General features: G+C 55.2%; 2 long non-coding RNA genes across 2 annotated transcripts; one reads left to right on the forward strand and one right to left on the reverse strand.

Moving 5' to 3' along the window:
* Positions 1-1568: 1568 nt before the first annotated feature.
* LOC137463922 (uncharacterized) lies at positions 1569-2737 on the forward strand. The gene is made up of 3 exons (XR_010994010.1): positions 1569-1880; positions 2136-2285; positions 2519-2737. It is a non-coding gene; the product is annotated as an uncharacterized lncRNA (long non-coding RNA).
* Positions 2738-14408: 11671 nt separating this feature from the next.
* On the reverse strand, positions 14409-15283 carry LOC137463944 (uncharacterized). The gene is made up of 3 exons (XR_010994033.1): positions 15130-15283; positions 14725-14874; positions 14409-14491 (listed from the first exon to the last, which is right to left on the reverse strand). It is a non-coding gene; the product is annotated as an uncharacterized lncRNA (long non-coding RNA).
* Positions 15284-16709: the final 1426 nt, after the last annotated feature.

Genomic DNA, 16709 nt, shown 5'->3' on the forward strand with positions numbered 1-16709 from the left:
CGTTGCCGGGAGCGAACGCCTGGGGAGGGCCGGCCCGGGGCGGTCGGGGGGCGCTCGGGGGCCGCTCCTGGCCCCGGGCCGAGCGCTGACAGCCGCGTCCCGCCCGCAGGGAAGGCGCAGCAGGGCCTGAAGGAGCGGTACCGGCTGGGTTCGCTGCTGGGCAGCGGCGGCTTCGGCAGCGTCTTCGCGGCCACGCGGCTCTCGGACGGCGCCCCGGTGAGTGGCGGGGCCAGCGGCGGGCAGAGGAGGAGGGGGTGGAGGAGGAGGGAGAGGAGGGGGAGAAGGAGGGATAGAAGGAAAAGGAGAAGGGAGAGGGGGAGAGGGGGGAGGAGGAGGAGGAGGAGGAGGAGGAGGAGGATGGGGCTGGAGCTGGGGCTGGGGCTGAGGCTGGGCATGGCGGGCAGCGAGCTCAGCCCGCTGCTGCTCTTGGCTTGCAGGTGGCCATCAAAAGGGTGCCAAGGAACCGCGTCCGGCACTGGGGCGAGCTGGTGAGTGAGCGGGGCCAGCGGCAGAAGCCGGGCCGTGCCGGGCGGGGATGAGCCGAGGCCCAGCAGGGTGGGAGCCACCAGGACACCTCGAGGGAGAGCGGGCGTGGGGTCAGCACAGGGCACAGAGAATCCCGTGCTGGGTGAGGGGTTCCTGACCCCCGGCATGGCATCAGCCCCACTGACAACATTGCGCTCCTCCTGCAGCCCGACGGCACCAGCGCACCCCTGGAGATCGTGCTGCTGGACAAGGTCTCCACTGGATTCCCCGGTGTCGTCCAGCTGCTGGAGTGGCTTCAGCTCCCCAAATACATCTTGATGGTGCTGGAACGCCCGAAGCGGTCTCAGGACCTGCATCATTTCATTCGGGCACGGGGGTTCCTGTCCGAGGAGGTGGCGCGGGATCTGTTCCGCCAGGTGCTGGAGGCCGTGCAGCACTGCACCAGCTGTGGGGTCCTGCACAGGGACATCAAACCAGGGAACATCCTGGTTGACCTGGCCACCGGGCAGGCCAAATTGATCGACTTTGGCTGTGGCACCTACCTGCAAGACACAGCCTACACTCGCTTTGCAGGTGAGCCCACGCAGGGGTGTGCTCTCGGGCCTGGCATCTCATGGCCCAACATCTCACAGCCCAAGCTGGCTGTGGCAGCGGGGATTCTCCCTTTTGCTGCCCTTCATGGCACTGAGATTTCAGCTGAGTTGCGATTGAGCCGGGCTGGGTGGGGAGCCAGCTTCCAGCCCTGCTGGCAGCCTTTGCCCACCACACTGGGCAGGACTGAGGCTGGGGCTGGCGCAGCCAGCCTGACAAAAACACGGGTGGGTGGGGGTAGCAGAGAGGGGGGCCGTAACCTGTGTCCCAGCCGGTTTGGTGTGCAGGTGAGAAAGGGCTTGGACTGCTCCACCCACCTGGTTTGTTTTGGATTCATGATGTTTTTTGGGCAGTGCAGGCAGGGAGGATGAAGGCATGGTTTTCCCAAGCACTGGGTGGGTTTTTCCTCCTCATGGTTGGCCCTTGCCAGGATTTCTGCTGCCCTCTTCCAACCCCAGTGGCTTCTTTTCCAACCCCGAGTCTATACACAAGTCCCAGGTGCTGGCGAGAGGGCAGCGGTCACCCCGTGTGCCACTGGGGCAGCCCCCACACGCCCAGGGATGCTGGGGCCAGGCTCTGGGAGCAGCAGCATCCCCCTGATGAACCCCATCTGTATTCCACAGGAACACCGTCATACAGCCCCCCGGAATGGATCCACTTTGGATTTTACTACGGCAAGCCAGCTACCATCTGGTCCCTGGGCATCCTGCTGCACCAGATGGTCTGCGGGGAGCACCCTTTCAGGAGGAGCCAGAACATCAGCTGGGACCATCAGCTCTCGCTGCCACAACGGCTCTCTCAAGGTGGATCCTCATCTCTGGCCACGGGGGCAATGCCAGTGCTGGGAGACAGCAGCAGCTCGTGAGCATCCCGCTCTGGCAGCTGCTGAGGAGGTGGCACGTGTCCCGCTCTCCTGCTCTCCTCCAAAACAGGGAATTGATGGGGAAGTTTAGGCCCAGCTCTGAGCACATCCAGCATGGCCTGGGCACGGGAATAGGGGGACAAAGCCAACAGGAGCCTTCTCCAGCTGACCGGCGGGTTCTGGTTTCTCTGCCCAGAGTGCCAAGATGTGATCAGGCGGTGTTTATCCATGCTGGACTCGGACAGGCCCTCGTTAGAAGAGCTGTTATGTGATCCCTGGCTGCAGGATATTCATCTGCCCTAGAAAAAGGGAGAGAGCCACAGGCACACTTTGATGCAAGGCCCTGGTAAGTTGCAGCTCCACACATGCCTTGGCAATCAGAAGCAAAGGAACCCAGACATTTTGTCCTGCCTGTGTCACTGCCCAGGGGTCATCAGATGGGGACACGCAGCCCTTGTGCTGGAGCTGAGCTGCTCTGCCCAGCACTGGTGGCCACCATCTGAGCTGGTTTTGCTTGTCCTGGTTCCCTGACAGCTCTGGGCCCTGGGCAGAACCCTGACAGCCTGGGCTCACCCCCAGGGAAGGAGAAGGAGCCCCTGGAGAAGCTGTACCAGGTGGGGCTGCTGCTGCTGGGGACAGCGAGGACAACATGAAGGATGACAACCTCTTCCTCCACCTGGCCACCGGCAGCTGAGGATGATGGACTTCGATTCTGGCACCTTCTCCAAAGCCAGGCTCCACAGGAAATTTGCAGGTGAGTCTACACGCAGGGGGATGCTCCCAGATTTGGGCATTGCACAGCCTGGCCAGGAACCAAAGGTTCCCCCTTTGCTGGGGTGGATGCAGCTGATCCTTCAGTCGGCTGCCAGGCTGCTTTTGGCAGGGCTGGGGGATGGGCTGGGGCGATGATGAAATGGGAGTGGGCTCCTGGCCCTGCCAACAGCACCAGCACCCACCGTGCCCCGGGCTGGGGCTCGGGCTGGGGCAGCCAGCCCGACACAAACAAACCCCCATGGTGGGAGCAGAGGTGGGATTCCAGAACCTGTGCAGGGGCTGCTTTGCTTTGCAGGCAAGGAAGGGCTTGGGCTGCTCCACTGCCCCTGTTTGCTTTGGGGTCACCGTTATTTTGGGGGGCAGTGCAGGGGGGAAGGGAGAAAGCCTGGGCTTCCCTCACCTCTGGGTGGGTTTTTCCCTGGCATGCAGGGGTTGGGCCTTCCTCAAGTCCCTGACAGTAATATGATTTTTGACCTTTTTTCTTATTCCCCTTTTTGTCTGTAATCTATTTTCAATAATTTGTTGTGTGTTTTTCTAGAGGAAGCGTTCTAGCTGGGGTCCTGTCTGGATGAGGAAGTGCTTGGGAGCAGCTGTGGTGTGGATGGGCCGTGCCCTTGGAGAAGGCTGAGGACATGGTTTGGGACCAGCTTTTCTTCCAGCGGGGGATGGCGTCAGGTGGGTCCCGTCTGCTTGGCATGGTGGGATCAGAGCTTTGGGGAGATGGCAGCGAGCACGGGAGCATCCTGCTCTGGGCAGCTGCTGAGGGCTGGATGTGCCGTGGCTGGCTGAAGGCTGGGCACATGTCCTGCCCTCCTGCTCTGCTCCCAAAGGCAGCAGGGATGGGCAGCTCTGGGCACAGCTCTGGGCACGGCCAGCATGGCCTGGGCACCGCGGGCGGCTGGGACAAGGGGACAGGAGCCTTCAGCTGACGGGCGCTTTCTGGTTTCTCTCCTTGCAGCCGGGCTCTGCGGGTGCTGAGGCTGCTCTGGGCTCTGCTGGAGCTCAGCAGCGGGCCGCAATCAGCCAAAGAAGAAATGGGGTGACCTGCAGCACAGACCTGCTGGAGCATTTCAGCAACACAGCTCAAGTGTGCAGAGTGTACACCTCCCAGGGAAAACATGCCACCACCCAAAAATAAACTTGTTCAATAGCTTCTGAAATGAAATCAATCTGGGATGACCCCAAATGACATTTTGCAGCTTGCTCAAGCTGTAGCTCAGCCCTTCTCTGAACAGTTCTGTTCCCCACCTGCCTTGTACTTCCCAACTGCTCCCTCTTTTCCCCCAGTGAGTTCCCAGCCCATGGCAGTCTCCATCACATTGTTGCCTTCCTTGATGCCCCTCACCACGAGGAAGGCTGAGCCCCAGGATTAGGGACTCATCCTGTCACGGGCTGAGGAGCAGCAATGTCTCAGAGGTCCAGTGGGATTTTAGTGTCATTCAGAGCTGCTCTCCAGCCCTCAGCTCTCCTCACTGCTGAGTTCCCACTCCCTTGTCCTCGTCCTTGTAGCAGGAGGAGCTCTGTGAATCCCCTTGAGCCTCCCCACTCTTCCCAGCCCACGCACCCACCTCAGTTAGGCTGAAGCTGCAGCTTCTCTGTCTCCTCTGGCACACCAGTCCAGTCCCCTGTGCGGGGAGCCCCAGCCCCAGAGCACAGCACTCAGCAGTGCACTCCGGGCTGGAGAAGCTGCCCTGCAGCCCTGGCTTGGCTCTCTGTGGCAAGGGAATGCTCCCTGTTTGCAGCTGTCCCTGCAGGATGGCCCCAGGGCAGAGCCCAGCCAGGCTCCCACTGCAGCCCCTGAAGCTTGGGGCAGACATTGGTCCCAGAGCTGAGGTTCACGGGGAGCACCCAGAGCTGTGGCTTGCAGTCAGTGTTGGCAAATGTTGTGTTCTCATCTCCTGCAGCCTGTGGGGAAAGCAACCTGTGCTGCAAGGCCTGTGTGTGCCAGGCCTGTGTGTGCCAGGGGCTCTTGGATGTCTCTGTATCCATGGACAGAAGGCTCTGTGTGTGCCAGGGGCTCTTGGATGTCTCTGTACCCATGGACAGAAGGCTCTGTGTGTGCCAGGGGCTCTTGGATGTCTCTGTATCCATGGACAGAAGGCTCTGTGTGTGCCAGGGGCTCTTGGATGTCTCTGTACCCATGGACAGAAGGCTCTGTGTGTGCCAGGGGCTCTTGGATGTCTCTGTACCCATGGACAGAAGGCTCTGTGTGTGCCAGGGGCTCTTGGATGTCTCTGTACCCATGGACAGAAGGCTCTGTGTGTGCCAGGGGCTCTTGGATGTCTCTGTATCCATGGACAGAAGGCCCTGTCTGTGCCAGGGTTTCCATAATGTCTCTGTGCCCATGGGTATGGAATAGCATGGACACTGAAAGTTTCAGTCCTGTTGCTTGCATGCTCCTTCCTTTGTATACAAGACGCATCCATGCACACCCCCATGTACAGATACATTAAAACGTCAGGGAGGGACAGAGATTTCCCCCAGGGCACTAACTTGGGCATAACTCACCTTTTAGCCGGTGGCCAGGGGATTTTTTTCCCCAGCTCTGTGTGAGAAGGTGTCCAGGAGCTGAAGGAGCAGCATTTAGAAGCAGTTTCAGGATTTCTAGGCAGGAAGTGGAGCTGACAACCATCCACGTAACTCGCCGTATTCATCAGGATGTGCTGCTGGTTCTTTGGGAGTATGGCCCAATGGAGACACGAGCCTTGGAAAAATCCCAGCTCTCTGTGGGTTTGTGCAAAGGGGGAGCAGCAGAAACACTTTGAGTCTGCTCTGGAGACACAAGGCCCAAGGAGCTGCGGTGGCAGAGGGTGACTGGGCTGGTGGCAGGTGAAGTCCTGGTTCATGACATCCCAAAGTGGCACAGGACAAAGCTCCAAGCCCTCCCAACCCCACTGATGAAGTCTTTGTGATGCTGCACATCCCATAGGAAAAGCTGCTGTCACACAATGCACTGGGATTTGTAAGTTTCATTTTCAATACTTTAGGTCCAGGTTTCAAATTGCAATTTTTTTTGGCCTCAAGACACAGTCGTGCACAATCCATCTCTCATCCTCCTATTGCTTCAACTCCAATTAAAAAAAAAAAATCTTAATATTGGAAACAAAACCCAGTCTTTAAAAAAATGATGCTGAGGTCAGTCCGTAAGATGGATCCAGGCATGAGAACATGCACAAAGCAAATGAGTTCTCCTTTAAAAAGATCAGTTACCTCTTAATCCAAAGTTACAGAAGATTTTCACTACAAATTTTTTTCTTGTTTTTCATATTTTTCTCATTTTTCTTTTCCTTTTTCTTTAAGAAGATAACACATCCTGAAAAAGAGATGTTCAGCAAAATGAGAAACATTTCTCATAAACAATGAAAATATTTACTCCTCTGTTTACTTTTCTCTGGATATCCCGATGTAAAAAATCTAGCAGATATGAGCAGAGGTGTCAATTGTTTGCTTTGGACTAAGCTGGAGTTCAGCACTGCTCACATCCTGATCCAGCCAAGAGTTGCAGAATTCTTTTGCACATCTCGAGCCATGTGTTTGCAGGTACAGCACCTGCAGAGCTGACACACCAGTGCACGTGAATAACTCTGTTACTCCCTCACAGAATTTGGGCTCTGCCCCAGAACGAGGTGCTCCAGCCCTTGGCTCCTGGTTCCCGTGGGGAGCAGCTCCCTTCCCTCTGGCTGAGCTGCTCAGGCAGAGCCCGGCAGCTCCTGGCCCTGCAGGGCTGAGGCTTTTCCCCGTTGCTGGGCACAGACGGATGGAGCAGCACTGCTGGACACGGGCACACAGAGGGACCAGCAGCAGCTGCCTTTGGCCACCTGAGGCTCCAAGGCCCAAACTCAGAGCAGACAGGGCTGGAAGAGACTCGCAGGCTCCCTGCTGGCTCTGCTGCCCCACTTGTGCCCACCTGGGAGCCCCCAGGGCCAGCAGGGACTTGAGATGGCAGCCCTGGGCTCCTGGAGCTTGTGCAAGGAATGGAGCTGGGGACTCCCTGTCCATGGGGAGCTTCCAGATGGAAAAGGCTGCTGTGCCCAGGCAGCTCCAAGGGCAGAGAAAGGAGGGTCTCGACCCCGGGATCTGTGCCAGTCCCACAGTCCTGGGCAGCAGCCACCGAGCCCTGGGGGAGCAGAGGGCACAGCAAGAGGGACAAAAGCAGGCAAGGTCAGAGACTGGAGAGAGCCAGACCCGGGAGCAGGAACAGCTGCTCCATTGCACTCTTGGAGAAAGCTCTTGGCTGGTTCAAAGCGCTGAAAGGCGTGCAGGGCAGAGAGGAGGCCACACCAAACACTGCTCCTGTTTCCACAGCCTCCCCTCTCCGTGTCCCAGAAGGAATTGGATGGACTGTGTTCTTCTCCACGAGTCGTCTGGTTCAGCACGAGCAGCTGAGCACCAGGAGCTGAAGGAGCTGAAGCCTCAGGCCACAAGAGCTGGGCCTGAGGAGACTTTGTGAGCAAATGAATGCTGCTAACATGGACCTGGCTGAATGCAGCAGATGGAATCATGGAATTGTTATGTGTATTTTAGATAATTCGTGCTTGTGAGAAATAGATGTATGAAAAATGTTATATTGGTAAGAAATATTCTGTAAGTTTTTTTAAGCACCCCACCAAGGACGGGTAGGTTGCTTCACAGTATTTCAAACCCGCAGCTGGCAGCAGGGAGAAAAGGACCTAATTTGCAAACGAATGGATGTGGCCGGCTCTGAGATGGGTGCTTTTCAGCACTGGTGGGTTCCTTTGTCTCCCTGGTGCTACACTGCAGCTCCTGGCATGTAGATGTTAGCAAAAAGGATTCTCTTTGAGGAAAGATCTAATACTCAGATCCTTTGGCAGTCATCATTTTTCAAGTGTCTTATGTTACATTTTACATATTTGTCGTGGTTTGACATGGAAATGAATTTTTTCAGGAAGTTGGGTCAAACCAATCAGTGGTCAGGTTTGGATATTGGCACACTATTTTGAATTCTTCTGATGAAAAGCACCTACTTGGCTGCAGGCTCTTTACTGCCAAGCTCTCAGCAGGGTGGCTGGCTGGAGGTTTGCTTTGTCCCTCATCAGCTTCAAGGAGAAACCATCTCACCACCACAGTGACTGCTCAATGTCCCAGTGCAGAATTTTTAAAACACGGGGCTTCTGTTCCCCTCCTATTCTCCAGCATTAGCCAAGGTATTTCAGAATGTTTGTACTGATTTGCTGAATCCCTCTGGACATTTAGAAAGTAAAACATTACTGAACTGCTTTGCTGGCTGCTTTTGTTTTATTGGTAGCTGCACATTTGAGCTGGTAAAACGGTTTGCTGTTGCTATTCCAAAATTTGTTCACTAACCTACCATGCTATTCTATATGCTAATCTTTTTGTTTCTTTCTTCATTCTCTTTGCCTCACGCATCTCCATTCTCGTCTTTTTCTCATTTTATGAGCCAATTCCCTTTCTCTAATTCCCTTTTTCTGTGTCAAATCCCATATATACCAAAGTGTCCGAGATTTTACTCTGCAAGTTGTTGTATGTAATAAACTTCTGTATATCTTATTCAGCTGAACACAATGGCACCACTTACACGCCCTAAGTGACATGTACCTGTTTGGAACGCCCAACGAGAAACACGCTATAAGTAGTTGAGAGTGAGATAACCAGAACCATCAGGGAGATACATCTGAATACCGAACTCCAGGAGCACGATCAAGATCAATCGGACGGGTTCTGTTCAACTTGCCACAGTGAAGGAACTCCACATGAATAGGTGCAGCCCAGAAAAGAAGAAAGAGACTTTGCCTCAGGCAAGAAAAACCATATATAAATCACTTGGACAGAACAGTCGGGGTGAACATAGGGGACCCTATGCTGCAGTGGTCAAACCTGTGTCTCACCCAGCGCCGATCCCGGGCTCGGCACTGACCTTTTTTTGATAGTGGCTTTTCGTTGTTATTCTCTAAATTTATATTTGGACAATTTAATAAATCTTCTTTAATTAATAAATTGGAGCATTCATTTATAACAATCTTGAATCCATCTATAACATACTAAAAACCCTAAAGCTTAAATTTCTTACCCATGTGACATACTAAACTCCTCTCTACAATCTCTACAATCTATTTCACACTTTTGTGGTTTCTAGTTTACCTTGAGGCTTTGGAAGTTTTCTCCATGAATGAGGGTCAAAGTCAGTGCTCCCCTGGGGGTCAGGACACCCCAGAGCAGACAGAGAAATCCTCCCGGTGTCCTGGGTTTCCACAACATCCCTTCCTCCTTTATTCATTATACACAATCCACAAAGTTCTATTGTGACATTTGGGTCTTGGCCAGTCCTTTTCTGTAGGGTATTCAGTGTCACAGTGAGCAGCCAAAGGTGACATATTAGCATTGTCAGCCTTATTTCAAATTATCAATTTTTAATTCTATCTGAAAAAAAATGTATAATCATGTTCTATTTTTATATAACTGTTATTAATGATGATAATAATTATTATATTATATTTCACTTGCACAAATGAACCGGAGCTCAAGTTTTAACCTTCCTCTGTCCCTCCATGTGGGAGCATTCCAAAAGCAATTCTTCCTTCTGTTGGTGCTGTTTCCAATGTGCCATTTACAAACTTCACCCACATATTCCCAAACCCACAATTCTTTGCCTTCTTCCACATGCAATTTTTGGATGCATTTGAAGACATCCAGGGGTTCAGCCTCTTTTAACAGAGTGCCCCACTGCTGACACCAGTGCTCTGACCTCAGCCCACTCCAGAGCCAGGGAACTCCAGAGAAGGGCTTCCCATCTGGGAATTTCTGATGGGACTGATTCCTCACATTTACATTTAAAAAGTGACATTTTGTTGTGATCTGGCCAGGCTGTGCCAGTTTTGTTTCCCCAGTGGGCAGGGTCAGCACCAAAGACACAGACACCAACTGAAGGACTCAGTGTCATTGACTGTAGCTCAAAGCAGCAAAGAATCACAAAAGGAGCAGCTCGGCAATGCACCCAGCCAGCAGCACCAAAGATTGCAGCAGTGATTAAGAAAGATCCAGCAGCAGTTACCCTCAGGCTTTACCATGCCCCAGATCCACACAGCAGCTGGGGAAGCTGTCACAGCCAAGGGCTGCAGAGCCACTCCTGGACACTGGGAATTCCTGCAGGTGCCTCCAGCCACAGGTGAGGCTCCAGCCTCGCTGGGAGAGGGCCCAGCTCTGACAGTGCTGAATGAACAAACTGACAGCGCTGCTGGTGCGGGAACATCTGGTTTCATCCTCCTCCTGGGTTCCTCCCAAAGCCTGGCCAGGGCCCAAGAGGAACCAAGGGAGGTGACTTTGCCCATTCAGCCCCAGACAAGGCCAGATGTCAGATTTCATGGCCTTGTCTGGCTTCTAAACACAGAAAGGTCAATCCATGTTTCACTAATGAGTGGATACATCTATCACAGCGCTAATGACCATGCATATTTCATTAGTGAGCAGATACAAAGATAACCTTTGGTTGGAAGGTTCATCCAGAGGCCACCTTTGGCTCAGGGCCTCACTCAGGGCTGTTGTCCAGGCCTTGGCACTTCAGGGACGTGGTTTAGTGCTGGGCTCGACACTGCTGGGTGACCGGCTGGACTGGATGAGCTCAGAGGTCTTTTCCAACAGAAAGGATTCTGTGATTTCATGATTCCATCTGCTGCATTCAGCCAGGTCCATGTTAGCAGCATTCATTTGCTCACAAAGTCTCCTCAGGCCCAGCTCTTGAGGCCTGAGGCTTCAGCTCCTTCAGCTCCTGGTGCTCAGCTGCTCGTGCTGAACCAGACGACTCGGGGAGAAGAACGCAGTCCATCCAATTCCTTCTGGGACACGGAGAGGGGAGGCTGTGGAAACAGGAGCAGTGTTTGGTGTGGCCTCCTCTCTGCCCTTCACGCCTTTCAGCGCTTTGAACCAGCCAAGAGCTTTCTCCAAGAGTGCAGTGGAGCAGCTGTTCCTGCTGCCGGGTCTGGCTCTCTCCAGTCTCTGACCTTGCCTGCTTTTGTCCCTCTTGCTGTGCCCTCTGCTCCCCCAGGGCTCGGTGGCTGCTGCCCAGGACTGTGGGACTGGCACGGATCCAGGGGACGAGACCCTCCTTTCTCTGCCCTTGGAGCTGCCTGGGCACAGCAGCCTTTTCCATCTGGAAGGGAGTAACAGAGTTATTCACGTGCACTGGTGTGTCAGCACTGCAGGTGCTGTGCCTGCAAACACATGGCTCGAGATGTGCAAAAGAATTCTGCAACTCTTGGCTGGAGCAGGATGTGAGCAGTGCTGAACTCCAGCTTAGACCAAAGAAAACACTTTACACCTCTGCTCATATCTGCTAGATTTTTTACATCGGGATATCCAGAGAAAAGCAAACAGAGGAGTAAATATTTTCATTGTTTATCAGAAATGTTTCTCATTTTGCTGAACATTTCTTTTTCAGAATGTGTTATCTTCTTAAAGAAAAAGGAAAAGAAAAATGAGAAAAATATGAAAGAGAAAAAAAAGAAACAAATGTGTAGTGAAATCTTCTTGAACTTTGGATTAAGAGATAACTGATCTTTTGAAAAGGAGAACTCATTTGCTTTGTGCATGTTCTGATGGCCTGGATCCATCTTACAGACTGACCTCAGCATCCTTTTTTTAAAGACTTTGGGTTTTGTTTCCAATATTTTTTTTTTAATTGGAGTTGAAGCAATAGGAGGATGAGAGATGGATTGTGCATGACTGTTTCTTGAGGGCAAAAATATTGCAGTTTGAAACTTGGACCTAAAGTATTGAAAATGAAACTTACAAATCCCAGTGCATTGTGTGACAGCAGCTTTTCCTATAGGATGTGCAGCATCACAAAGACTTCATCAGTGGGGTTGGGAGGGCTTGGAGCTTTGTCCTGTGCCACTCTGGGATGTCATGAACCAGGACTTCACCTGCCACCAGCCCAGGTCACCCTCTGCCACCGCAGCTCCTTGTGCCTTGTGTCTCCAAAGCAGACACAAAGTGTTTCTGCTGCTCCCCCTTTGCACAAACCCACAGAGAGCTGGGATTTTTCCAAGGCTCGTGTCTCCATTGGGCCATACTCCCAAAGAACCAGCAGCACATCCTGATGAATACGGCGAGTTACGTGGATGGTTGTCAGCTCCACTTCCTGCCTAGAAATCCTGAAACTGCTTCTAAATGCTGCTCCTTCAGCTCCTGGACACCTTCTCACACAGAGCTGGGGAAAAAAATCCCCTGGCCACCGGCTAAAAGGTGAGTTATGCCCAAGTTAGAGCCCTGGGGGAAATCTCTGTCCCTCCCTGACGTTTTAATGTATCTGTACATGGGGGTGTGCATGGATGCGTCTTGTATACAAAGGAAGGAGCATGCAAGCAACAGGACTGACACTTTCAGTGTCCATGCTATTCCATACCCATGGGCACAGAGACATTATGGAAACCCTGGCACAGACAGGGCCTTCTGTCCATGGGTACAGAGACATCCAAGAGCCCCTGGCACACACAGAGCCTTCTGTCCATGGGTACAGAGACATCCAAGAGCCCCTGGCACACACAGAGCCTTCTGTCCATGGGTACAGAGACATCCAAGAGCCCCTGGCACACACAGAGCCTTCTGTCCATGGATACAGAGACATCCAAGAGCCCCTGGCACACACAGGCCTGGCACACACAGGCCTGGCAGCACAGGTGGCTTTCCCCACAGGCTGCAGGAGATGAGAAAACATTTGCCAACACTGACTGCAAGCCACAGCTCTGGGTGCTCCCTGTGAACCTCGGTTCTGGGACCACTGTCTGCCCCAAGCTCCAGGGACTGCAGTGGGAGCCTGGCTGGGCTCTGCCCTGGGGCCATCCTGCAGGGACAGCTGCAAACAGGGAGCATTCCCTTGCCACAGAGAGCCAAGCCAGGGCTGCAGGGCAGCTGCTCCAGCCCGGAGTGCACTGCTGAGTGCTGTGCTCTGGGGCTGGGGCTCCCCGCACAGGGGACTGGACTGGTGTGCCAGAGGAGACAGAGAAGCTGCAGCTTCAGCCTAACTGAGGTGGGTGCGTGGGCTGGGAAGAGTGGGGAGGCTCAAGGGGATTCACAGAGCTCCTCCTGCTACAAGGACGAGGACAAGGGAGTGGGAACTCAGCAGTGAGGAGAGCTGAGGGCTGGAGAGCAGCTCTGAATGACACTAAAATCCCACTGGACCTCTGAGACATTGCTGCTCCTCAGCCCGTGACAGGATGAGTCCCTAAGCCTGGGGCTCAGCCTTCCTCGTGGTGAGGGGCATCAAGGAAGGCAACAGTGTGGTGGAGACTGCCATGGGCTGGGAACTCACTGGGGGAAAAGAGGGAGCAGTTGGGAAGTACAAGGCAGGTGGGGGACAGAACTGTTCAGAGAAGGGCTGAGCTACAGCTTGAGCAAGCTGCAAAATGTCATTTGGGGTCATCCCAGATTGATTTCATTTCAGAAGCTATTGAACAAGTTTATTTTTGGGTGGTGGCATGTTTTCCCTGGGAGGTGTACACTCTGCACACTTGAGCTGTGTTGCTGAAATGCTCCAGCAGGTCTGTGCTGCAGGTCACCCCATTTCTTCTTTGGCTGATTGCGGCCCGGTGCTGAGCTCCAGCAGAGCCCTGGCAGAGCCCAGAGCAGCCTCAGCACCCGCAGAGCCCGGCTGCAAGGAGAGAAACCAGAAAGCGCCCATCAGCTGAAGGCTCCTGTCCCCTTGTCCCAGCCGCCCGCGGTGCCCAGGCCATGCTGGCCGTGCCCAGAGCTGTGCATAGAGCTGCCCATCCCTGCTGCCTTTGGGAGCAGAGCAGGAGGGCAGGACATGTGCCCAGCCTGCAGCCGGCCACGGCACATCCAGCCCTCAGCAGCTGCCCAGAGCAGGATGCTCCTGTGCTCGCTGCCATCTCCCCAAAGCTCTGATCCCACCATGCCAAGCAGACGGGACCCACCTGACGCCATCCCCCGCTGGAAGAAAAGCTGGTCCCAAACCATGTCCTCAGCCTTCTCCAAGGGCACGGCCCATCCACGCCACAGCTGCTCCCAAGCACTTCCTGATCCAGACTGGACCCCAGCTAGAATGCTTCCTCTAGAAAAACACACAACAAATTATTGAAAATAGATTACAGACAGAAAGGGGAACAAGAAAAAAGGTCAAAAATCATATTACTGTCAGGGACTTGAGGAAGGCCCAACCCCTGCATGCCAGGGAAAAACCCACCCACAGGTGAGGAAAGCCCAGGCTTTCTCCCTTCCCCCCTGCACTGCCCCCCAAAATAACGGTGACCCCAAAGCAAACAGGGGCAGTGGAGCAGCCCAAGCCCTTCCTTGCCTGCAGAGCAAAGCAGCCCCTGCACAGGTTCTGGAGTCCCACCTCTGCTCCCACCATGGGGGTTTGTTTGTGTCGGGCTGGCTGCCCCAGCCCCAGCCCCAGCCCGGGGCACGGTGGGTGCTGGGGCTGTTGGCAGGGCCAGGAGCCCACTCCCATTTCATCACCACCCCAGCCCATCCCCCCAGCCCTGCCAAAAGCAGCCTGGCAGCCGACTGAAGGATCAGCTGCATCCGCCCCAGCAAAGGGGGAACCTTTGGTTCCTGGCCAGGCTGTGCAATGCCCAAATCTGGGAGCATCCCCCTGCGTGTGGACTCACCTGCAAATTCCCTGTGGAGCCTGGCTTTGGAGAAGGTGCCAGAATCGAAGTCCATCATCCTCAGCTGCCGGTGACCAGGTGGAGGAAGAGGTTGTCATCCTTGATGTCGTCCTCGCTGTCCCCAGCAGCAGCAGCCCCACCTGGTACAGCTTCTCCAGGGGATCCTTCTCCTTCCCTGGGGGTGAGCCCAGGCTGTCAGGGTTCTGCCCAGGGCCCAGAGCTGTCAGGGAACCAGGACAAGCAAAACCAGCTCAGATGGCAGCCACCAGTGCTGGGCAGAGCAGCTCAGCTCCAGCACAAGGGCTGTGTGTTCCCATCTGATGACCCCTGGGCAGTGACACAGGCAGGACAAAATGTCTGGGTTCCTTTGCTTCTGATTGCCAAGGCATGTGTGGAGCTGCAACTTACCAGGGCCTTGCATCAAAGTGTGCCTGTGGCTCTCTCCCTTTTTCTAGGGCAGATGAATATCCTGCAGCCAGGGATCACATAACAGCTCTTCTAACGAGGGCCTGTCCAAGTGCAGCATGGATAAACACCGCCTGATCACATCTTGGCACTCTGGGCAGAGAAACCAGAACCCGCCGGTCAGCTGGAGAAGGCTCCTGTTGGCTTTGCCCCACTATTCCCATGTCCAGGCCATGCTGGATGTGCTCAGAGCTGGGCCTAAACTCCCCCATCAATTCCCTGTTTTGGAGGAGAGCAGGAGAGCAGGACATGTGCCACCTCCTCAGCAGCTGCCAGAGCAGGATGCTCACGAGCTGCTGCTGTCTCCCAGCACTGGCATTGCCCCCGTGGCCAGAGATGAGAATCCACCTTGAGAGAGCCGTTGTGGCAGCGAGAGCTGATGGTCCCAGCTGATGTTCTGGCTCCTCCTGAAAGGGTGCTCCCCACAGACCATCTGGTGCAGCAGGATGCCCAGGGACCAGATGGTAGCTGGCTTGCCATAGTAAAATCGAAAGTGGGTCCATTCTGGGGGCCTGTATGACCGTGTTCCTGTGGAATACAGATGGGGTTCATCAGGGGGATGCTGCTGCTCCCAGAGCCTGGCCCCAGCATCCCTGGGCGTGTGGGGGCTGCCCCAGTGGCACACGGGGTGACCCGATGCCCTCTCGCCAGCACCTGGGACTTGTGTACAGACTCGGGGTTGGAAAAGAAGCCACTGGGGTTGGAAGAGGGCAGCAGAAGTCCTGGCAAGGCCCAACCATGAGGAGGAAAAACCCACCCACTGCTTGGGAAAACCATGCCTTCATCCTCCCTGCCTGCACTGCCCAAAAAACATCATGAATCGAAAACAAACCAGGTGAGTGGAGCAGTCCAAGCCCTTTGTCACCTGCACACCAAACCGGCTGGGACACAGGTTCCGGCCCCCCTCTCTGCTACCCCCACCCACCCGTGTTTTTGTTGGGCTGGCTGCCCCAGCCCCAGACCCAGTCCTGGGCAGAGTGGTGGGCAAAGTCTGCCAGCAGGGCTGGAAGCTGGCTCCCCACCCAGCCCTGCTCAAATGCAACTCAGCTGAAATCTCAGTGCCATGAAGGGCAGCAAAAGGGAGAATCCCCGCTGCCACAGCCAGCTTGGGCTGTGAGATGTTGGGCCATGAGATGCCAGGCCCGAGAGCACACCCCTGCGTGGGCTCACCTGCAAAGCGAGTGTAGGCTGTGTCTTGCAGGTAGGTGCCACAGCCAAAGTCGATCAATTTGGCCTGCCCGGTGGCCAGGTCAACCAGGATGTTCCCTGGTTTGATGTCCCTGTGCAGGACCCCACAGCTGGTGCAGTGCTGCACGGCCTCCAGCACCTGGCGGAACAGATCCCGCGCCACCTCCTCGGACAGGAACCCCCGTGCCCGAATGAAATGATGCAGGTCCTGAGAGCACTCTGGGCGTTCCAGCACCATCAAGATGTATTTGGGGAGCTGAAGCCACTCCAGCAGCTGGACGACACCGGGGAAGCCAGTGGAGACCTTGTCCAGCAGCACGATCTCCAGGGGTGCGCTGGTGCCGTCGGGCTGCGGGAGGAGCACGATGCCATCAGTGGGGCTGATGCCATGCTGGGGGTCAGGAACTCCTCACCCAGCCCGGGATGCCCTTCGCCCTGCGCTGGCCCCACGCCCGCTCTCCCTTGAGGTGTCCTGGTGGCTCCCACCCTGCCGGGCCTCGGCTCATCCCCGCCGGCACGGCCCGGCTTCTGCCGCTGGCCCCGCTTACTCACCAGCTCGCCCCAGTGCCAGACGCGGTTCCTTGGCACCCTTTTGATGGCCACCTGCAAGCCAAGAGCAGCAGCAGGCTGAGCTCACCACCCACCCTGCGCAGCCCCAGCTCCATCGCCATCCTCCTCCCCCTCCTCCTCCGCCCCCTCCTCCTCCGCCCGCCGCCGGCCCCGCCGCTCACCGGGGCGCC

Source organism: Anomalospiza imberbis, chromosome 32, assembly GCF_031753505.1.
Source record: "Anomalospiza imberbis isolate Cuckoo-Finch-1a 21T00152 chromosome 32, ASM3175350v1, whole genome shotgun sequence".
Lineage (NCBI taxonomy): Eukaryota > Metazoa > Chordata > Aves > Passeriformes > Viduidae > Anomalospiza > Anomalospiza imberbis.